A 24,838-nucleotide genomic window follows, 5' to 3' on the forward strand; every position below is an offset into this window, starting at 1 on the left:
CCATTAGGTCATTTATGTATATTGTGAATAGCAACGGTCCTATGACACTCCCCTGCGGCACACCTGAAATCACTCTTACTTCGGAAGACTTCTCTCCATTGAGAATGACGTGCTGCGTTCTGTTATCTAGGAGCTCCTCAATCCAATCACACAATTGATCTGATAGTCCGTATGCTCTTACTTTGTTGATTAAACGACTGTGGGGAACTGTGTCAAACGCCTTGCGGAAGTCAAGAAACACGGCATCTACCTGTGAACCCGTGTCTAAGGCCCTCTGAGTCTCGTGGACGAATAGCGCGAGCTGGGTTTCACACGATCGTCTTTTTCGAAACCCATGCTGATTCCTACAGAGTAGATTCCTATCAGTAGTTAGTGCCTTCAGTAGTTTGAATCTTTTATTTAGCTGGCAGTAGTGGCGCTCGCTGTATTGCACTAGTTCGAGTAAAGAAGATTTTTGTGAGGTAAGTGATTTGTGAAACGTATAGGTTAATGTTAGTCAGGGCCATTCTTTTGTAGGGAATTTAGAAAGTCATATTGCGTTGCGCTAAAAAATATTGTGTGTCAGTTTAAGCACAGTCATATATAATTGTTCAAAGGGGACGTTTCATATGTCGACCCTTAGCCGAGGATACCTCACTGCAATCTTCTGATTTTTTCTTGTAGTTTGTGTAATTAGTGTAGCTTTTGTTTATTGCTAGCGCGTAATTGTACAGAGAATCTCTTTTGTAGTGGAAGTCTTTCATTGTTGTACAGTAAAACAGTTGTGGCATGCATGTTGATTTCCAAAAAGTATTTCGCAGCTGCGCTTGCGATTAACTAGATATTATTTTCAGTGCTATGTTAATGTGTTTTCTTATTTTTGCTGTTCAGATTGTGCTTTTCTGTGTTATCACGTGAAATATTGTGACAATTATGGCGTGTGAAAAACGTTATACTAGGCTCCAAAGTAAACTGAGAAATGACAGTGAAGGCGAAAGCAGTGTGTTAGCGCCACTGTGTAATGAATTAACTAATGTTCAACATAGCAATTTGGTAACTGTGCTTAGGGAATTGGAGCTGGCGGCAAACAATGGTGTAGGCAGTGAAACAATTAGTGAACAGGGAAGCATTATCGATAGATTGGTCGGCAACAGTCCGCCTCAGGAATCGGGAATGACAGGACACAGTCTTGCAAACACTGCAGATTCAGGTTTTGCGTCCTCACCGTTTTTTCAAATAAATCAAGACACATTTTCTGCTTGTCAAAATGTGAATGTTGCCGGTGCAACTTCACTACCGAAAAACACTGAGGAACATGTTTCAGACACCAGTGCATTGTTATTACAATTAATGCAACAAATGGGACAAAGCCTACAAAAGTTAGACATAATGGAACAAAATCTTCAAACGTTAGACACAATGGAACAAAATCATCAAAAGTTAGACACAATGGAACAAAATCATCAAAAGTTAGACACAATGGAACAAAATCTTCAAAAGTTAGACTTAGTGGAACAAACGCTTGAACATACAAGTGAAGATTTAACTACTGAGTTCCATAAAATAGAATCGAAATGTCAAAAAGTCTGTAATGACGTAAAAACACAAATTTGTGAGCATTTCAAACCTATTTTTTTGCGGCATGAAAATACATTACAGAATCACGAAGCAATCAAAAAGAACTGCAAACTATTGTTCATGAAAATCATGAGACCTTGAAAGCTAAAATTGACTCAGTTGCATCTACAGATTCGGTTACGCAACTTGCAAAAACTCAGGAAAACTTAAAGGACACAGTAGATACGATTTCAACACAAATGGACACTCTGAAACTTGGTTCATAAAAATACACTGAGGAAATAAGTACACTATCGGAGAAAGTAGCCGAACTATCGGATCAGTGCACTAACTTATCTGCAAAGGTAGATGATGATCTGAATGACACAAGACCTGTAGCCATCACTGACACAGAAGTGTATGAACAAATTAAGAAATTGAAACAAATAAAAAAAATCAAATTAATCCGGCAAGTACAAGATCAGTTGGAACAAGTAATACAAAAATTACATATTTCAGAGGACATTCGCGCTCCAACACGGGAAGAGGAACTTAGAAATACGGAAAAGCCACAAAATAATAACACAGGGCATTTCGGAAATTATGAAAGAAATTGGCAAGGTGCACCGAATTTTGAGATGGAACCGCCGACACGACGTAACAATGACCGATATGCTGCTCGCCGACACGATGATTTTGACTATAAGCTGTTCATTACTACACTTAAATTCAAAACATTTAAGAATTCTGGCAACGACATTCATCCACAAGCGTGGCTCCATCAATTCTCTCATTGTTTTCCTCCCAACTGGTCATTAGAGCACAGATTAGAATTTATGTGTGGCTATTTAGAGAATGAACCAGCTGAAAGAATGCGATCAGTCATTCACGATTGTCACAGTGAAGGAGAATTTTACCATGCCTTCCTCTCAGCATATTGGTCTCAAGCTACACAAAACCGAGTAAAACATAGCATCATTATGATGAAACATTTCGAACAATATGAATTTTCCAGTCTTGTGAAATATTTTGAAGACATGTTGCACAAGAATCAGTACCTGTCAAACCCATACAGCACTTCAGAACTCATCCGCATTTGCTTAATCAAATTACCTGAACTTTTAAGACACATTATTTTGGCTGGACGTTGCAAAGACGACATTGAAGGTTTTCTGGGACTGTTACAAGAACTGGAAATTGACGCTGACAATCGCGGAACGCGAAAACAGGAGCACAACAATTACAGGTCACACCTGTCACAATTCCGCAATGACAGAAATAACTGGACACGACAACACGACAAGGCTATTCTTACAACGCAAATCGTGACCAAAACAGACACCACCCATATGACAACCACTGGCAGAGTAATAATAGTTACAGAGAAAGATCGCAATTCCATAGTAATGACTATCACAGAGGCAATCAGAGAAACAGACAATTTGAGAACCAAAATAATTATCAAGGGAGACACAATAACTTCAGACGCATCGGTCCAGCGCGCAGTTACGATTCAGGGAGAAATTCTCCGCCACATGACCAACAAACAAGAAACTATGTAAACTACCGACAAAACGACAGACCTGAATTCCATCAGAACTGGCGAGCTTCAAACAGGGCAGGGCCTTCTCGTCAAGGTGAATTTGTAGAAGTTAGGTCTCCTAATTCCAATAACGACGCTCGCCAACAAAGAGACAGACAATGACTCGCACCGCAGGCAGCCGCGTGCGCCGGCTGGCTCAGAGAAAAACAACATAGACGCTAACCTTGAGAAAAATTCCAGTGTTCTTTACCGACGTATACCGCATGATAATTGCGTTCAAATTGAAACTCTGAGTACTATGAAGAGCAAAGGTTTACACCACATTTCACACGCAAAACCGTTTATTGAAAGATAATCTGCTTTTTAACTTAGTCTTTGCCATAAAACTTTTCACTTCACGCTACTGGTACAATTTGTCACACTGAGAAACTGTTAACATGCAACAATGTTTTGAAGTTAACTATCCAGTCTGGAACCTAGGGAACATTTTTAATCAGAAATTACGAATGCATTGTTATAGTGAACAGACGACACAGTGTTGTTATTTGTACATTCTTGCTTGTTAGTTGCACGATTACGTAACGACTATCAGGCTTACATACTTAGAGCATATAATGGTAATGCTAATGAGATTTTATTGCAACATTTTGGTTTACTTGAAAATACATTCTGGATTGAAAGTACTTTCTATGAGATACCAGATGACACACTGGTTAGTTTATGTGACAGCTACACGATTTTATCATGACGCTACTAATGAGTGACAATATACAATGTTGCTTTTGCCGTGTTTCTGTTTTATATCTGCACAGTTTTCTGAATTCTTCTGGAAAGCAAAACATGTTTTAGTAGTAACTTTAGTGGTATAGCTACAAGGAGACAGCCTTTTCCATAGCACAACAATACGTTACATTATAGTACTTTCTTCATCACGGCAATAAGCGTAATAAGTATGATCTATAAGCAAAGCATTTCACTTTTGTTTATCATGAGGTAAGTACATTGACTTCTGCAGAACTTAGCTTTCGGAGGACAATAACTACGACACTTCCACAGAGATTATCTTACAACAAGACGCACAGTTTAGCGCTACAGTACACGTATCTAAGTGATTAATTTTGTACTTAAAACATTTATTTTTAAAGATTTTTAAATTACAATGATACAAAGGTTTCCCGTGATACATTTCATTCCATTGCTGTAATCTGTAACACCTGAGGGTATAATTACATTAATCCTCAGGTGGGTACACGCCTACTTTGTGTACAATGTGTTTGGCAAGCACAAGAAGCCCTAGCTAATATGGTATTTGCTTATACAAATTTACACATCTGTACCATATTTCTCTAACGCATAAATTACACAGCTATCTGATCATTTAACTGGGAGAGACATACGTTTATTTTTATTTTACTACATCAGTGACAGATGTTTACGTAATTACACTGTCGGATAACTTCACACTTATGAAATTGTATTTTGTCTGTATTTTGTGAACTGTTCATATTTTTTCGGAACCATTGTGATACTATGAGAGCTTGGAATGATGTATTTGGTAAGGGATCACGATTTTTTAAGTACGTTTGAGGTAGATGACTTTATTGAAGCTCTTGAAATTATTGAAAGAAGCTGCGACGATTCTGAGATGTGATTGATCTGTTATGATGTTATTATTACGATGACGATGTGTATTATGCTGTTGAGGTATGTTTATGACCAATAAGCTGAGAATCGTACTTTAAGAGTTATGAATTGTGTGCAAATGCGTGAATGTATCGCAATGCAGGCGAAACTTTTTTGCACACTGTGATATTCATACGATATTGTTTCTACACATTTGCAACGCAAATTCTCGACCTGTGAAATTTTTTATATGAGACTGTCACTGTAGTGCAAACTGGTGTCGTAAATATTTCGGTAAGAAAGTTAAGTGACCTTCATGTAATGCGTCATGGGCACCCAGCTGCGCGTCAGTCGCCTGGAAAAGAGTAATTAGTGTGTGCCTTTCAGAGGTACAGGTGGAGAAAAAAGGAGGCCATTATCCTCGCTATTGACATTTCTTTGTAGAAAGCATCGCAAATACGACACGCTCAAACTTGAAAACATATGATTATACTGTAGAGCTCTTGATTTATGATATTTTCTAAAATGCATAATGAAATGATGAGAAACATTTTACATCTATTGTCTTTCTAGTTGAGAGTTTGCTCATTTTGTTTAATATCTAGTTTCTAGCTGCACTGCAGCATTGGTTAAAATAGAAGTTTATAGAAGTACTAATATACACTCCTGGAAATTGAAATAAGAACACCGTGAATTCATTGTCCCAGGAAGGGGAAACTTTATTGACACATTCCTGGGGTCAGATACATCACATGATCACACCTACAGAACCACAGGCACATAGACACAGGCAACAGAGCATGCACAATGTCGGCACTAGTACAGTGTATATCCACCTTTCGCAGCAATGCAGGCTGCTATTCTCCCATGGAGACGATCGTAGAGATGCTGGATGTAGTCCTGTGGAACGGCTTGCCATGCCATTTCCACCTGGCGCCTCAGTTGGACCAACGTTCGTGCTGGACGTGCAGACCGCGTGAGACGACGCTTCATCCAGTCCCAAACATGCTCAATGGGGGACAGATCCGGAGATCTCGCTGGCCAGGGTAGTTGACTTACACCTTCTAGAGCACGTTGGGTGGCACGGGATACATGCGGACGTGCATTGTCCTGTTGGAACAGCAAGTTCCCTTGCCGGTCTAGGAATGGTAGAACGATGGGTTCGATGACGGTTTGGATGTACCGTGCACTATTCAGTGTCCTCTCGACGATCACCAGAGGTGTACGGCCAGTGTAGGAGATCGCTCCCCACACCATGATGCCGGGTGTTGGCCCTGTGTGCCTCGGTCGTATGCAGTCCTGATTGTGGCGCTCACCTGCACGGCGCCAAACACGCATACGACCATCATTGGCACCAAGGCAGAAGCGACTCTCATCGCTGAAGACGACACGTCTCCATTCGTCCCTCCATTCACGCCTGTCGCTACACTATTGGAGGCGGGCTGCACGATGTTGGGGCGTCAGCGGAAGACGGCCTAACGGTGTGCGGGACCGTAGCCCAGCTTCATGGAGACGGTTGCGAATGGTCCTCGCCGATACCCCAGGAGCAACAGTGTCCCTAATTTGTTGGGAAGTGGCGGTGCGGTCCCCTACGACACTGCGTTGGATCCTACGGTCTTGGCGTGCATCCGTGCGTCGCTGCGGTCCGGTCCCAGGTCGACGGGCACGTGCACCTTCCGCCGACCACTCGCGACAACATCGATGTACTGTGGAGACCTCACGCCCCACGTGTTGAGCAATTCGGCGGTACGTCCACCCGGCCTCCCGCATGCCCACTATACGCCCTCGCTCAAAGTCAGTCAACTGCACATACGGTTCACGTCCACGCTGTCGCGGCATGCTACCAGTGTTAAAGACTGCGATGGAGCTCCGTCGGCCACGGCAAACTGGCTGACACTGACGGCGGCGGTGCACAAATGCTGCGCAGCTAGCGCCATTCGACGGCCAACACCGCGGTTCCTGGTGTGTCCGCTGTGCCGTGCGTGTGATCATTGCTTGTACAGCTCTCTCGCAGTGTCCGGAGCAAGTATGGTGGGTCTGACACACCGGTGTCAATGTGTTCTTTTTTCCATTTCCAGGAGTGTAGATATTTTATGCCTACAGATCAAGTAAATAATAACTTTATGATCTACTTAAAAAAAAACGAAGGAGCACAAAAGACATTTCCCTTCACAGGACTTGCATACATAATTTTCTTTCCAAATACTTGGTAATATTTTTCCTAGAATAAGTTGTGGTGCACCACTTTAATTACATATACATTAAGATGTGAATAGACATTTCCCTTATCTGCATTGTTGTCTGTAGTGTAACATTTTTTCTGCTTGAGCTTTGCCATGTTTAGGTATAAGTTATAGCATTTGCTGCTGCTGTTTGCCATGCGTAGTGCTACGGAATGTCACTTTGTATTACTCTGTTAAGCCAGATTTACTACTGATTTATTTTTCTTGTTGCTGCACATTGGCTCATATTAGTCGTAATGTTGCATTTTCTCAGATAATTTAGATTTGCTGCTGCTTGCTTTGACAATTTCAATTTTGTTTCATTGCTGTTTTTTATTAATTGTTTTGTGCTGCTGCATTGCCTCGTCCCTTAGTTTAGCATCTGAGCTCAGTAGATTAACGTTAGCTCAAGATGGCGTAGGCTTTATAAGTGAACAAGTTGTGATGAATTGGAAGAAATGCATTGAGAAGCTATAAGAAACTGGTTTGGCTAAAACAGTGTTTTGAAAGAGGATATGAACACAAAAGTAGGGTCTAGAGAGAACAGGTTTAGGTAGGATTTTCTTGGAAATAAATGATGCAGTAAGATAATGGAAAATAAATAATGAGGTAAGAAGGATGTGAACATATAAATACAGAAAGCATGCTTTGATAGGATTTTTTTGGTGGAAACAAATGTTGAAATAAGACGAAAGATCTATGGAATGAAGTTTTGGGTTGGACTGCAGTACCAAATATTACACTGAAAACAAACCCTGTCCTTTCCTCCTGTGTTATTCTGCTATGTGTTTGTGTACTCTTGTGTATTTGTCTTTTCCTGTCTTTATGTGTTTAGCTAATAAGATTTATGTTGTAGAATTTTTCTAGTACTAAGGTACATTCACTATGATGAGCAATACTGTTATCCTCAAATGTAATTTGCATTAATAATATGTTATTTACTTTGTAAAGATGTTTAGACATTATTAATTCTGTTCTGTTTCAATGCTCATATGTGAAATTAATGTTTCGAAAACTATTCTCATTATTTTATATATTTACTTATGTCATAATTCCTGTAACACCGATGTATATGTTTATTTCTATTCTTTTGTAAAGCCTGCATTACTACAAATGTTATCTGTATTATTATGTTTTTAATGATGTTTCCTGTATCTCTGTAATTGTATTCTCATGTTATAAAATTGTAATTGACACCAGTTTATCAAATTAAGTAACTTGTAAGTATTCATTTCACTGCACACATTTTTGTTGGCCATAGTATATGCACAATATGTTTAAAAAAAGAGGACTGTTTGTGTTTGCACGTGTGTTAATAATTCAGCAGGGGACTGGAAAACGGCATTGCTGGTTCTAAATACATTTCAAAAAAAAATTTTTGTGAGTGCACAAGTGGTGGTTCATGGGCTTGCTATATTGTCCGCAAGACTCTTCAATGGTGATTGTGCACCTGCAGAGTCGCAACAGATGGTTGGTGGCCGTCTCTACAAGGACTACAGCGCAGACTTCAGAGGTAAGTGAAACGTATAGGTTAATGTTAGTCAGGGCCATTCGTTTGTAGGGAATTTTGAAAGTCAGATTGCGTTGCGCTAAAAAATATTGTGTGTCAGTTTAAGCACAGTCATGTGTAATTGTTCAAAGGGGACGTATCGGCTTATAGTAGCAAAGCATTTTTTTTCCCAAGTACACTACGTGATCAAAAGTATCCAGATACCCCCAAAAGATACGTTTTTCATATTAGGTGCATTGTGCAGCCACCTACAGCCAGGTACTCCAAATCAGTGACCTCAGTAGTCATTAGACATCGTGAGAGAGAAGAATGGGGCGATCCGCGGAACTTACAGACTAACGTGGTCAGATGACTGGATGTCACTTGGATCATTTGTCTGTATGCAGCATTTCCTCAGGCCTAAACATCTCTAGGTCCAATGTTTCCGATGTGATAGTGAAGTGGAAACGTGAAGGGGCACGTACAGCACAAAAACGTACAGGCCGACCTCGTCTGTTGAATGACAGAGGCCGCTGACAGTTGAAGAGGGTCGTTAGATTAGAATAGATTAGATTAGTTTTTCGTTCCATAGATCCATGTTGAGGAGATACTCGTGGATGTGGAACATGTCACTTTTTTTAAGCTGAAATAACAATACTAGTAGTATGAATATATACAACACATCATTTGTTTCTATTAAAAAAATTCGTCAATGGAGTAGAGGGAGTTGGCCACTAGTAAGTCTTTCAGGCTCCTTTTAAACTGATGTTTATTTGTTACAAAATTTTTTATGGCAAATTATAGAAGATGAGTATTCCTGAGTAGTAGGCCCCTTTTTGAACTAAAGTAAGTGCTTTCAAGTCCTTGTGCAGATCATTTTTGTTCCTGGTATTGTATGCATGAACTGAGCTGTTTGTTGGAAAAAGAGATATCTTATTTAGGACAAATTTCATTAAGGAGTAAATATACTGAGAGACAGTAGTTAGTATACCCAGTTCTTTGAAGAGGTTTCTACAAGACGTCCGTGAGTTTATTCCAAAAATAATATGCATTACACGCTTTTGGACTCTGAAAACTTTTGTTTGACTTGAAGAGTTACCCAAAAATATTATACCATATGTCATTATGGAATGAAAGTAGGTAAAGTATGCAAGCTTTTTAGCTTTTATGTCGCCTATGTCTCTAACACTCTAATTGCAAATACAGATTTGTTAAGGCGTTTCTGCAGTTCTGTGGTATGCTCCTCCCAACTGAATTTATTATCAAGCTGTAATCCCAGGAATTTAAGGCTATCAACCTCTTCTATGTGCTCTTCTTCGTACTTTATGCACATGCTGGGTGGAAACCTCTTACAGGTTTTGAATTGCATATAGTGAGTCTTTTCGAAGTTTAATGTCAGTGAGTTGGCTTCAAACCATTTATTAATAACCATGAAAGTATCATTAGCAGATCTTTCTAGAACTACACTCGATATACTATTTATTGCAATACTTGTGTCATCTGCAAACAAAACGAACTCTGCTTCTGGCAGTATAACTGATGAGAGATCATTAATTTAGACAAGAAAAAGCGTTGGCCCTAAGATGGATCCTTGTGGGACACCACATGTAATTTCTTCCCATTCTTATGATGACTGATGACTTAATTCACTAGTCCCTTGCACTGTCAGCCCTTGTTTCCTGTTAGCGAGGTATGACTTGAACCATTTTGCAGCACTGCCCATGACACCACAGAATTCTAATTTATTTAAGAGGATGTAGTGGTTTACACAATCGAATCCCTTTGACAAATCACAGAAAATACCTTCTGCTTGTAACTTATTATTTAATGAATTAAGTACATTTTCACTGTAGGTGTAAATAGCCTTTTCGATATCAGAACCCTTCAGAAATCCAAACTGTGTTCTTGATAATATGTTATTTGTGGTCAGATGGTTGAGAAGCTGCCTGTACATTATTTTTTCTAAAATTTTTGAGAATGCTGGCAAATGTGAAATCGGTCTGTAGTTTGATGGCATCTCTTTATCCCCTTTCTTGAATAGAGGCTTAACATCTGCATATTTCAGCCAGTCAGGAAATGTCCCAGTTATAATTGACTGGTTACACAAGTAACTTAGAATTGTACTAAACTCACAAGAACATGCCTTAATTAACTTTGTTGATATTTCATCGTAACCACTGGAATGCTTTGTTTTTAAAGATTATAATGACTAATAGGCGGGCATCTACCCAGACCATCACGCAGGAATTCCAGCCTGCTTCAGGGTCCACTGAAAGTGCTATGACAGTTAGGAGGGAGGTGAGAAAACTTTGAATTCATGGTCTAACGGCTGCTCATAAGCCACATCTCACGCCGGTAAATGCCAAACGACGCCTCGCTTGGTGTAAGGAGAGTAAATATTGGACGACTGAACAGTGGAAAAACGTTTTGTGGAGTGACGAATCACGGTACACAATGTGACGGTCCGATGGCAGGGTGTGGGTATGGCGAACGCACGGTGAACGTCATCTTCCAGCGTGTGTAGTACCAACAGTAAAATTCGGTGGCGGTGGTGTTATGGTCTGGTCGTGTTTTTCATGGAGGGGGCTTGCACCTGTTGTTGTTTTGCATGGCACTATCCCAGCACAGGCCTAAATCGATGCTTTACGCCCCTTCTTGCTTCTCACTGTTGAAGAGCAATGGCGATCCCATCTTTCAACACGATCGAGCACTTGTTCATAATGCACGGCCTATAGCGACGTGGTTACACGACAATAACATCCCTGTGATGGACTGGCCTGCACAGAGTCCTGACCTGAACCCTATATAACACCTTTGGGATGTTTTGGAACGCCGACTTCGTGCCAGGCCTCAACGACCTGCGAGAGTGGAAGCTATCATCATGGCTAAGGGTGGGCCAACACCATATTTAAATTCCAGCATTACCAATGGAGAACGCAACGAACTTTCATTTTCAGCTAGGTTTCCTGATACTTTTGATCACATAGTGTAACTAAATGTGGCGACAGCATACAATTATTTTGTTTAATTTGTTTTGTCTATTCAAAACCAAGCCTACAGTATAGGAAACTACCTTGTAGACAACAGATCACATGTTCAGAAACTGTACAAAAAAGGAAAAAAAATTGTTTTTTGTTACAGCATAAAATATGATTGTCCGGTTATTACTTTATCAAGTAACCCATCCATAACACAGATAAGTAAGACTATTAATAATTAATTGCGAAAGACAGAAAATTAATCAAACATTACAATAAAGACCTCCTAGTCAAAATATGAAAAAAAGAATAAGCTATCCTACATATAAAAAAAGAATGATTGATGGACCAATGTAAGATGGCTGCCAGATTTAAAATTATTTAATTGATTTTCAAGGGTACCTAATAATATTTTCGGTTTTGTAAGAACTAGAATACTTAAAAGGAAACAGTTAGACATAATAAGACAATTTTTTACTCTGACGTAATGGTAAAAATATAGTACAAATGTCTTCGTTCAAGTTATCTCCGAATTTTTCCCACGGACTGTTAGGATTGGATGGCGGACATGTGATGCCTGTTAACAGAGGCGACCACCACTATAATGTGTCAGCGCCAGTCATTTTCAAGTAAATGAAGTTTTTAGCGAGATTCTCTGTATGTCTAGCATTCTACTCCCTCACTCACATTTAAATTTGCGAATGAAGTTGGTCCTTTGACAATAGTCAGCAGCGTTCTCAAATAGTAGCAATCGGAATTATTGAATGCACTATGTAAATACGTCCCACTGCGTCAGACGAATGCCTCTTCTGATAGCCTTTCAGTTCGAGTGCCTTGTTTAGTAGTTGCAATTTTTTCGCTGAGGGTTTCCGTGTATAGTATTTAACAACTCTGCGTACAGTATTCCATCTTCTTCACATAGCGTAAAAAAAGAGTTATGTGCGCTAGTGCAGCAGCAACATTTCTTGCACTCTCTTCAGCGAAATAGACTCTTTTCTCCACTTCCAAGGTCGACGCTAAAATGAACAACATTGAGATGGCGACTGTGAGTTTGGGAACTCAAAATGCGCCTCACAACTTCATTGCTACTGATACAGCGACCTTTCTGAAATAGTAAGCTTCAGCCGTTATCATGAATGAATTCTTTGAGAGAATTTTTCGTGCATTTGTTGTCTGTCATGCGCGGTGATCGTGGGTTCACAGCACAGTATGATCCATGCACAATACATTGAGTAACAATATCTAACAGCAATCCGTCTTCTTCACGATCTGATATTTCTGCAAAAATCAGATCATCAAATTTAGGAAACTGTATTTTGTTCATAGCAGCACGAGAATGTGTGTGTGAGGAAGTCCTTTCTTTATCTGTTCAGTGGAATATACCTAGCATCGTGTTGCACCATAAATAATAATCAAATCCACCAATATTGAGAGTTTTTGCTTGGAAATTTGTGCAGTAAGGTCGTGCAGGCCTGATGTACGGCCAATAGAAGCTCTTTTATCTCCTCCCATGCTGGATGGCATGTGAATGTGATGGAAAAGTCGGGACGTCTATATGAACGAACATACAATATGTCATGGAGTCTCGTCCGTCTTCCTGTATGTGTCACCAGTAACCTTTCTGCAAGTGTTGCCATTTTGCCGATGTTTTCATAATTCTCAGTCACATCTCGCAAATGAATGTACTCTCTGAAGGCAACGATTTTTTTTATCTTATCGAATGGGGACGAGGCGTTCAGATTCAGTTTTCGTATACACGTTTGTCACATGTCGATAAAAAGTTAACGGTACTGCAAAATTCAATTTTTGCCGCTTCGAGGTATCGTTCTGCGGCTGCAATAATAATTCACTTTTGATACTTTTTATTGAGTTATTCACCTACAAGAAGAAATAAAATGAAAGAAACGAAAAGATAAACCATCGGAAAAATGTTGCTATGGGAACACAAGCAATGTGAATATGGTTCTGATTATTTTAAGACTCTGAATGAAAAGTGGGGTACCAGCTGTTGCCTCATTCTACCTTCCTTAGCACCTTTAAAAATTTTCCCGAAGAGTTTGGCATGGGAATATTTTCGCACTCTTTTTTTTTTTTTTAAGATGCAACTGACGTGCCACTCCCTCAAGCTCTTCTAACTGTTAACTCACACTCACTAGTTCATCGCTGTAAGTCGCTCAAACCTATCCACTCCCAGTTACCCTTTTGGACTCAGTCATTCAACCCAACTCTTTGTCATCATCTCTCTCTGTCTCTTTGTCATTGTCTCCTGTGTCACAGCTACAGTCCACTTCGATCTGTCCTACTACCACAGTCTCTTCTCACCATACCGTCTGCCTCTTGCTCTCTCTTACTCCTGGTACCTCATTCCTTCCTTCCTTCCCACTGCTGCAGTCTCGTCTCACTGTCACTATCTCTCTCTTTCTCGTTGTCATTGACATATACTCTGTCTCTCATTGTCATTGGTTCTCACCCCCTTCCACTTTCTCTGTTTTCCTCACCCGTGGCTTTCTCTCCTTCACTCTTTTCCTATCACTACTCTGTCATTGTCAACTATACTCCACTGCCACTCAGTCCCGCTCTTGCCGGCCTCGGTGGCCAAGCGGTTCTAGGCGCTTCAGTCAGGAACCGCGCGACTGCTACGGTCGCAGGTTCGAATCCTGCCTTGGGCATGGATGTGTGTGATGTCCTTAGGTTAGTTAGGTTTAAGTAGTTCTAAGGTCTAGGGGACTGATGACCTCAGATGTTAAGTCCCATAGTTCTCAGAGCCATTTGAACCATTTTTTGTCGCTCTCTTTCTCTCACTCTGCCATTGTCTCCTTCACCTTTTTTCTATAACACAACTACTACCCACTACGTTCCAGTACTTATTACTTTTCTGTATTAATACCATTGACATTGTCTTCTCCTCTCTCGGCATAAAAAAGTGCGAATATGTCCGCATATCAAAATTTCTAAATTTTTTTAAAGAAGATAAGGATGGTAGGATGAGGCAGCTGGCACCCTACTTTTCAGTCAGAATCTTTTAAAATGAACATGAACTTATTCGTATGTTTTGTGCCCTGATAGGAGCATTTTTTTCCGCTGGTTGCCTTTTTCCCCTGCTGGAGCAGGGCATGTAACTCATCATAAACGAACTTTATAGTTCAGAAAAATTTTGATGGTGTACTTATGCGAAATTGAAATAACGCAAAGCTACTGCCGGACCCACAAGAAGGCCGCTGCAATCGAGGCTGAAACATTGATTTTACCTAGCAGTAATTTTATACAATATGACGCGGTACCATACCCAGAAAACTTACGTCGACTGACTCTGGCCGCGGAAGGCTACGCAAATATAAACTCAAACCTAATTTAATACCTCAGACCGAACTTTACACGCAAAGAATTTTGCATGTGCTTCAGTACTACAACATTGGGTTCCCGCATGATAACGGAGATACTTTACAGCACATTTCTCCGTGCTAAGCCACTTCATAAACTATGTTTTAGCTTCACACCAGATGTGATGTGCGTATTTTACCTGTATAAATAAGGTAACTTCTAACCTCCGTATTTTAGAAACGTATAAAGGTGTCAAGAAAATTTTCGAGATATTTGGCGATCGGTATCCTGGGAATATATGTAAAAAAAAATACAGCCCTGTTGGAATATGCGGCTGGGGTTTGCTACGGAACAACGTAAAAACTAATCAAAATATCCACGGGTGTACTGCCGGTCTATAGCGTCCAACGGGCACAATATTTCGGCGATCAAACCTGTCGCCATCATCAGGTGAACTGACGGACTGAGCTCCTGTGAACGTGCCGGCACGGAGATCCGTACACTATGGCTGCTCAGGGGGAACAGGTTTGATCGCCGAAATATTGTGCCCGTTGGACGCTATAGACCGGCAGTACACGAGTGGATATTTTGATTATCAAATACGCCGGGAGAAACTCAAGAATCACAACGTAAAAACTATTTTTTGAGTTTTATAAAGAATAGTCCATGAACTAACGGTGCCTCCATAAGCTGCGTAAGGCCCACCATAGACTACATCAAATGCAAAAAGAATCGACCGATTAGCTCCATTTGCCTAAGCAGGAGGATGTGAGTAATATTCATACTTTGAACCTGCACTCTAGGATAGTGGCACTAGAATCACTCTTCTGATGGCTACACAAATGGTCCATAGCCTAAGGGGTATTCAAAACACTTGATCCTGCATTTTTATTACCAGTAGAAGCTGAGGCATGAGCACCGGAAAAGCCAGTTTTAATGTGCTATGTTTTGAAACATATTAGGTACGCATACTGTCGCATTCAGACCGCTATTAATCTGCTTACCAATGTACGAATGGTGATTTTTATGCGATATAGTGTGTGGAAATAATAAATACTATTATGTTTAGCAGGATAGTTTGCATAATATTAAAATGATAACCATCCTCCACGCCGGCCACTGTGGCCGAGCGGTTATAGGCTCTTCAGTCCGGATCCACGCTGCTGCACGGTTGCAGGTTCGAATCCTGCCTCGGGCATGGCTGTGTGTGATATCCTTAGGTTAGTTAAGTTGAAGTAGTTCTAAGTCTATGGGACTGATAACCTCAGAGGTTAAGTCCCATAGTGCTCAGGGCCATTTGAACTGTATGAATCATCCTCCGCCTCCCAAAAAATTATGGGATATTGCATCACATCGTAAGATCGGTGTGTTTCATTGCCATGTACAATCATGTTACTCCGTCGAATATCACGCGTATCACGTTGTTCTCCATCTGTGACAATCGCCAATTCGTTGGTAGGTGCGTTGTAGAGTCAGACATGCTAACCGACTGGTGTTTTGTCGGCTCTTACATGGATTGCGCAGTTCTGCACCGGCAAGTTATCAGTTGATATTTTGAACAATGTTATCACGGCGTTGTGTTGGCGCAAAGAAGTTTTCAAAGTTCAAATAATACGACGGTTGGTGCCTGGAATCGCACTGTCTCACTGATCAATTTGCACATCATGATCGTCGCGCATTTAGTAGATCTGTAAAAATTTGTGTTTCCGGAAATTGGTATAAGTGATCCTACGCGACGATATATTTGCCCTCGAAATCTGAATGATGGTGTATTAGTCTTGGAACACTATACCAGCTCCAAAGGATGTCATTTGAAATACAGAATTATATTTGCGAATGTCTTCTAAAAAGTATTTCGGATCAGCTAAGTTACCCGAAAGTAACGACAAGAAATGTTCAGATGGTGAATGAAAGTCGGGCGTCTGACTTCGCTATTTGCGCAACACATTGTTCGTATATTATTATTGAGATTTTATAGAACACAATGACCACAATGCCGACACATTCTTTTTACATTTTGCCGATGTCTCCTCTTGTAGATGTCAGGGTGGTCGAGCGGTTCTAGGCGTTACAGTCTGGAACCGCGCGACCGTTACGGTCGCAGGTTCGAATCCTGTCCCGGGCATGGATGTGTGTAATGTCCTTAGGTTAGTTAGGTTTAAGTAGTTCTAAGTTCTAGGGGACTGATGACCTCAGAAGTTAAGTCCCTTAGTGCTCAGAGCCATTTGAACCAATCTACTCTTGAATGTATACGGTAGTCTTTATTGGCACTGAAAAGGATTGTATCAAGATTCAGGTCAACATGTACATGTGCAAGATCGTCGATATCGAGTACCTCGCAAGCATTCTGTTTCTACTGCTACTGTCCGCCGCTCTTCTCATTACGATGGACTCGACTGATCGATGTGTAAGCGATCTGCTTCGCTGATTGCCTGCCGTTCCTCGCTTGTCTGAGAAGCTCGTCATCAGGTTCTGTTTCGTGCTCCGCTCGTAAATGTACCAGTTGGTGGGCGTTTGGGAGGCATGATTATTTTGACGCAGAAAGCAACAACAACAGGCAAAGCAACAATGTTGTTTTTTAATTTAGGATTGAGAAGAGTACCTTTCAACAGTTTTTAAAAATATAACGTTACTCTACCGCTTTGAAACACAATGTTTATACACTTTAAACTAGTAAGTGATTGTCAACGGATCGCAAAGACAAAATTAAATATTTTTAATATGTCTCACCGATACAATATTACGATGGGCCTATGTAAGACTCTGACTGTTTCACTGAATATAAGAATAACTTAAGGCGTATACAAGATCAACAAACAAACAAATAATATTTTTTTTGACGAGGAACCCTCGCGGGTGCTCACACAACAAACCAGAGTTTCATCGTAATCGGATGAATCGTATGGGAAAGCATAAAAGACGAACAGTCAAACAAGAAAATATTAATTGATACATGGTAGGTAAAAAATTAAAGTTATGAAAAATGTGAAAATATTGAGACATAAAACATCAAACCTGACTTCGTGCTGTTTTCAACACCATTTTGTTAGTCTTTTAGTTGATATACGTTCTTCATGTTAGTACCTCTTGTACAATGACATGTTAATTTGTTTTTACATATGAGCATCTTTCTCATTGTTGCTGCAAAAGTTATTTCTGGCAAACACGAATATGAAACTTCTTTCCTACAATCTCATAACAGCAGTCATGATACACTGGCCACTGAAGTTATAGGTCGAATACAAATACTTTACAGTCTATTTACAATCAACAATAATACCACGTACCTCCCATACGTCACTCTAAAATTACTAGTAACCGTGTCTGGAAATAGTTACAGACTTAATTTGACAAAACAATGACGATGGTGATTTGAAAACAAAAGAAATGCCGGAGCGCAGTATCCTAGTTGCTCTTGATAAACTCAGACGCAGACGGGGACAGATATTTATCCTGTTAGACACAGATGGACTTGCGCGGCATGACGTGGAACGAAGAAATCGCCCATGATCTTTCGTAACGAACCATGCGAAGACTTCGTTCTCAGCGACGGAGAGAGCCTCGACGAAGCGTAAATGATGTCTGATACCAGACAGACGACCTTTCAGAGCAGAGATATATTCAAATCCAAAATTGTAGTTCCGTCGCTCTAGTAAAGGAGAACAGGCGAACTAATGTTTTCGTCAAAAAGACACCAGCACACCACTCTCCCTGTCCTCGTCCAGACTGAAATACAGTTCCTTCTTCAGTACTCTAATTATTCATGGGACACTGATTCAATATTCAAATGATACTGAAGAAGTATTATGTAAACAAAAATCATTATATTTGGAATCGAAAAATGGTCCAATACACACAGGGTTATTACAAATGATTGAAGCGATTTCACAGCTCTACAATAACTATATTATTTGAGATATTTTCACAATGCTTTGCACACACATACAAAAACTCAAAAAGTTTTTTTAGGCATTCACAATTGTTCGATATGTGCCCCTTTAGTGATTCCGCAGACATCAAGCCGATAATCAAGTTCCTCCCACACTCGGCGCAGCATGTCCCCATCAATGAGTTCGAAAGCATCGTTGATGCGAGCTCGCTGTTCTGGCACGTTTCTTGGTAGAGGAGGTTTAAACACTGAATCTTTCACATAACCCCACAGAAAGAAATCGCATGGGGTTAAGTCGGGAGAGCGTGGAGGCCATGACATGAATTGCTGATCATGAGATCCACCACGACCGATCCATCGGTTTTCCAATCTCCCGTTTAAGAAATGCCGAACATCATGATGGAAGTGCGGTGGAGCACCATCCTGTTGAAAGATGAAGCCGGCGCTGTCGGTCTCCAGTTGTGGCATGAGCCAATTTTCCAGCATGTCCAGATACACGTGTCCTGTAACGTTCTTATCGCAGAAGGAAAAGGGGCCGTAAACTTTAAACCGTGAGATTGCACAAAACACATTAACTTTTGGTGAATTGCGAATTTGCTGCACGAATGCGTGAAGATTCTCTATCGCCCAGATTCGCACATTGTGTCTGTTCACTTCACCATTAAGAAAAAATGTTGCTTCATCACTGAAAACAAGTTTCGCACTGAACTCATCCTCTTCCATGAGCTGTTGCAACCGAGCCGAAAATTCAAAGCGTTTGACTTTGTCATCGGGTGTCAGGGCTTGTAGCAACTGTAAACGGTAAGGCTTCTGCTTTAGCCTTTTCCGTAAGATTTTCCAAACCGTCGGCTGTGGTACGTTTAGCTCCCTGCTTGCTTTATTCGTCGACTTCCGCGGGCTCCGCGTGAAACTTGCCCCACGTGTTCAACCGTTTCTTCGCTCACTGCAGGCCGACCCGTTGATTTCCCCTTACAGAGGCATCCAGAAGCTTTAAACTGCGCATACCATCGCCGAATGAAGTTAGACGTTGGTGGATCTTTGTTGAACTTCGTCCTGAAGTGTCGTTGCACTGTTATGACTGACTGATGTGAGTGCATTTCAAGAACGACATACGCTTTCTCGGCTCCTGTCGCCATTTTGTCTCACTGCGCTCTCTATCGCTCTGGCGGCAGAAACCTGAAGTGTTTTGAGTTTTTCTACGTATCTGTAATGTGTCGTGACCATATGTCAATGAATGGAGCTACAGTGAATTTATGAAATCGCTTCAATCATTTGTAATAGCCCTGTATATGATTTCTACACCATTCCATTACGATGTTTGAGAGCAGTATTTCAGTGTACTTCCTTCAAGCAATTTCGTTTTCGTCTAGGAATGTAAGCAGAAAATACGAATAGCGGATAAGTTTGATGATGACGGAGTAGCTGGACATACACGTGTTCAGGCAGTGTAGCACAGCCAAGAACAGCATGAAACAATGTTCTTCCAAGAGGTACCTGAAATTATCTGCTCCTCATTATGACGTAATTAGATGTCACATATAGTTACCCAACAGAAACAGAAACCGTAATGAAGACATTTAACGGAAATGCGGACAGTGTATGTGAAGTTTTGAGAATAAAAAAACCGGAAGCCAGCAATAGTTACATTGCCACATACAGGTGCCGTTTTGACTGTACCGGAATGGCTGGCCATCTTTGTGTAAACAATTTGGTGCCTGGTGCAAATAGAATATAATGCAGGCTCTCTGTCGAAACAGGGAGCACAAAATTCACTTAACGAAATGTGAAATTCACGCAAATGATAACTGTATGCGAATTACGTCACCACGCAATCTACTGACTTTATGTAAGTGCCTCTTCCCAATGAAAGATGTAATTATCCTGGTAACTGAAATCTGGGTTCGCAGGACAGAGCGGATCAGGTTGTGGAAAGGGGCCCAAATCAGTTGCTGCTAGATGCACAAACATACAAACTTTATTTAGCTAAAACACTTAATCACTCATACCCTTGAAAGAATTCAGAAACAATACGGCTGAAGGCCAGAACACAAGTTATTAAAATTGCCTTAATTAATACACATGGCTGAAGGCCTTAGTTACAAAATAGGAGAACTGAGGGCTTAAGGGCTGGATAACAAAGATTTCAGTAAGAAAATTTTAAAGGTTTTAAACAAATGACCTTTCAAATTTTAATTTAAGATAGCTGAAGGCCGTCTACTGAACATAGAACTACTCAAGGCTTAAGGCCTGGATAACAAAATTAAGATAGAAAGGAAAATTCTCAAATTTTCAAATGATTTTTCAAATTTAAATTTAAGGCGGTTGAACGCCTTATCTTAAAAAATTCACGTAGTAATTCGGCTGAAGGCCACATACTGAACATTAAAACAAACTAAATTAACACAAGGCTCAAGGCGTTACCCAGTACTTGAGGCTAAAAGGAAACCACAATCCAAAACAACACAATAGTGGTGCTCAGAAGTGTTCCAAGGATCGGCCTGGGGAGGAAAGTCTAACAGAAGTTTAGGTGAGACAAGGACCCAAGCGTAATACTAAATAATCGGATGGCAACACGACCTAGGGACGGCTGAAGAAACAACCAACAACCTAATCAATTCTCTTCCACCCGACCAACGGCGTGACAACCGAAAATATCAGTGAGGACGAAGGTACCAGCTGCACTACGTCTTGAAAATTGGCGTCTAAATACAGTTAAGGCACAATAACCACTCAAAAAATGAACAACACCAAGGCTGTCGAATTACACTTCGTGCCGGACAGCGTCAACACGGTGAGGAATACACGCTGCCGGAAAACTACGCTAACGACCAGGGCGGGTAACCGGAATGTTAACGGCCACAAGGCAGAAGATACCGCTGCTGCACTTCACTAATAAGTTACAATCAATTCAATAATTAAACACCACACAGGAAGACAGTTGCAAAATTTCGCCGACTCCAGCACACCATACGTAGCTGCTTGCGTGAACAGCCCAGGAAGCAACAACCGGCAATGAACGAAGAGATGTCACAGCAGTTGAGGTTTCATAACAGGTTACCCGATTACTCAATTCCAGTACGCAGGTTCGGTGGGCGACGATCTTTGCAGCTCTCGCAGCTGGTGCCACACAAATCCGACCACGCGTGCACGCCGCCAGCGGCTCCGGCCTGACCGCACCCCGCTGGGACTTCCTCGCTTCTCTGTAGCAACCGACCGACTGCCCCACACACACCACCACACGGAAATATAGCGGTCACACCAAAGATGGTACAGCAGTACTAGTATCGATAAGCGCTGCTGCTGCTGCCACTGACGGACGCTAGTCAGAAACTCATTATGGTAGTAACTCTGGGAGCAATAAGACGCCACTCGATTATGAGAAAATGTCAAAGAAGAAACAGCTTCAACGCGAGCCTACCACGGCTCAGTTACATTTTTAACTTATTAAAATGCTGTCACCTCGTGACACTCAGCGGAAAACAGTTATTTTAATTCAGTTTAATTTTTTACATATTTTCTCACTTCTGACATAGAAAAAGAAAGGTGCGCCGTCTAAACAGTCCCGTGACGAGACGCGCCGCTCTTCGTTGAATCTTCTCTACCTGTTCTATCAGTCGTACCTGGTAGGGATCCCAGACAGAGGAACAATACTCAAGAATCGCTCGAACAAGCGCCTTATAAGCCACTTCCCTCGTGGATCAATTACATTTCCTCAAGTTTATTCCTATGAATCTGAGTTTGGCATCTGCTTTTTCCACTACTCGTTTTATGTGGTCATCCTACTTAAGGTCACTCTGGACAGGTACTCCTTGATATTTTACGGTAGATACTTTTTTCAGAAGTTCGTCATCAATAGTGTCGCTGCATAGTAGTGAATTTCTTTTCCTATGTATGCGAAATATGTTACATCTATTTATGTTAGGATCAACTGCCAGAGCCTGCACCACTCATCAATTTTCTGAAGGTCATTTCGAAATAGTTATTATCTTCTGGCGTTGCTACTTCGTTATAGAGAACCGCATCATCTGAGAACAGTCTTGAAGAACACTCGACGCTTTCTACTAGATCATTTATACACTCCTGGAAATTGAAATAAGAACACCGTGAATTCATTGTCCCAGGAAGGGGAAACTTTATTGACACATTCCTGGGGTCAGATACATCACATGATCACACTGACAGAACCACAGGCACATAGACACAGGCAACAGAGCATGCACAATGTCGGCACTAGTACAGTGTATATCCACCTTTCGCAGCAATGCAGGCAGCTGTTCTCCCATGGAGACGATCGTAGAGATGCTGGATGTAGTCCAGTGGAACGGCTTGCCAAGCCATTTCCACCTGGCGACTCAGTTGGACCAGCGTTCGTGCTGTACGTGCAGACCGCGTGAGACGACGCTTCATCCAGTCCCAAACATGCTCAATGGGGGACAGATCCGGAGATCTTGCTGGCCAGGGTAGTTGACTTACACCTTCTAGAGCACGTTGGGTGGCACGGGATACATGCGGACGTGCATTGTCCTGTTGGAACAGCAAGTTCGCTTGCCGGTCTAGGAATGGTAGAACGATGGGTTCGATGACGGTTTGGATGTACCGTGCACTATTCAGTGTCCCCTCGACGATCACCAGAGGTGTACGGCCAGTGTAGGAGATCGCACCCCACACCATGATGCCGAGTGTTGGCCCTGTGTGCCTCGGTCGTATGCAGTCCTGATTGTGGCGCTCACCTGCACGGCGCCAAACACGCATACGACCATCATTGCCACCAAGGCAGAAGCGACTCTCATCGCTGTAGACGACACGTCTCCATTCGTACCTCCATTCACGCCTGTCGCGACATCACTGGAGGCGGGCTGCACGATGTTGGGGCGTGAGCGGAAGACGGCCTAACGGTGTGCGGGACCGTAGCCCAGCTTCATGGAGACGGTTGCGAATGGTCCTCGCCGATACCCCAGGAGCAACAGTGTCCCTAATTTGCTGGGAAGTGGCGGTGCGGTCCCCTACGGCACTGCGTAGGATCCTACGGTCTTGGCGTGCATCCGTGCGTCGCTGCGGTCCGGTCCCAGGTCGACGGGTACGTGCACCTTCCGCCGACAACTCGCGACAACATCGATGTACTGTGGAGACCTCACGCCCCACATGTTGAGCAATTCGGCGGTACGTCCACCCGGCCTCCCGCATGCCCACTATACGCCCTCGCTCAAAGTCCGTCAACTGCACATACGGTTCAATTCCACGCTGTCGCGGCATGCTACCAGTGTTAAAGACTGCGGTGGAGCTCCGTATGCCACGGCAAACTGGCTGACACTGACGGCGGCGGTGCACAAATGCTGTGCAGCTAGCGCCATTCGACGGCCAACAACGCGGTTCCTGGTGTGTCCGCTGTGCCGTCCGTGTGATCATTGCTTGTACAGCCCTCTCGCAGTGTCCGGAGCAAGTATGATGGATCTGACACACCGGTGTCAATGTGTTCTTTTTCCCATTTCTAGGAGTGTATATATGGTATCCGATTTATCTTGACCACCGTAAATGACGGTTTGTCCAGATGCAAATTTTTCAAGCAAATGTTATTTAGCCGTCAGGGGGACATCAGTCAGTATCATTTCCTTCGTTGTAGCTTTGTTTTTTTACAAAGATATGAGCAGCAGTATGCCTTTTTTAAATGGCACCCTGTGTTTTTTATTCGGTAATTCATTTCCTCTCCTAAAGACCTATTCAAAAACGTACTATTCACTGAAGTACAGCGTTATTAATTACGTAACACAACACTGACTTTGAGCCCGGAATCACAAACTCGTCCTCTTGCTGGAGTTGTGGAGTTGTCAGAAAACAAGTGAAAACCAAGTATAAACGTAACAGAAAACTGACTTAGAATTTCCCAGGAATAGTGCATAGACATGTGCGCGAAGTGGTGATCCTGGACACCTATACAATGCTAGCCACTAGACCACGAGCAGCGGACATTGCTGTGTACGACCCTCTTTTCACTGGTTCCAGTCATTCTGCCCCAGTCCAATTCACCTTCTGCCTTTATGGCGTACTGACACGGGGTCGGCATGTTAGGTTTCGGATTTTGCATTAATGTTCGAGAGTGCCCGTATGCGCTTCTGGTGGCACGTTTCGACCTCAGTCACACAGTGATACCGCGCTCTTTGCCTTGACGAGATAAACCAACATTTGGTTGTACTTTCTATTTCATTTGACGGCTCTGCGCCCAGTGAGCGTGGCGTGAAA

This window comes from Schistocerca gregaria, chromosome 2 (genome assembly GCF_023897955.1).
Source record: "Schistocerca gregaria isolate iqSchGreg1 chromosome 2, iqSchGreg1.2, whole genome shotgun sequence".
NCBI lineage: Eukaryota > Metazoa > Arthropoda > Insecta > Orthoptera > Acrididae > Schistocerca > Schistocerca gregaria.